Source organism: Octopus bimaculoides, unplaced genomic scaffold (genome assembly GCF_001194135.2).
Source record: "Octopus bimaculoides isolate UCB-OBI-ISO-001 unplaced genomic scaffold, ASM119413v2 Scaffold_193594, whole genome shotgun sequence".
NCBI classification, from domain to species: Eukaryota; Metazoa; Mollusca; class Cephalopoda; order Octopoda; family Octopodidae; genus Octopus; species Octopus bimaculoides.
Window position 1 is genome coordinate 1 of NW_026366615.1, and position 445 is coordinate 445.

Here is a 445-nt window from a genome sequence, read left to right on the forward strand (position 1 = left end):
GGTTAATAAAGTACTAAGGCATGTGGCTGTTAGTCCAAGGTGAGTGGAAAAAAATCATCTGTTTATTTTTCCCCTTCGATATCATGAGTAGCAACAGTAGCCATAGTAGTCATTTTATGCAGAGTTTCTTATACACACACAGTATTGAATAATTCCATTTGTTGACTTTGCCTTAAAACTTACAAAAAACATCCTCTGAGAAGAACAATTTAGAGGTTTAGCATGGCATGGTAGAAATGGAAGAAAAGTCACTATCTTAAGGTGTTCTTGATGGGTCAAGTCCTAGGACGACCAGCTTTATTCGCTTACCACCATATAGTAACAACATTTCTTGCTCTACAGTAAATCATAAAATTGAATAATATTACAGTGAAGTTAATAGAATTGATGGTAAATACTATTGACTGTATCTAGATATGTTTTCTTCATTACATTTATGTTGTGA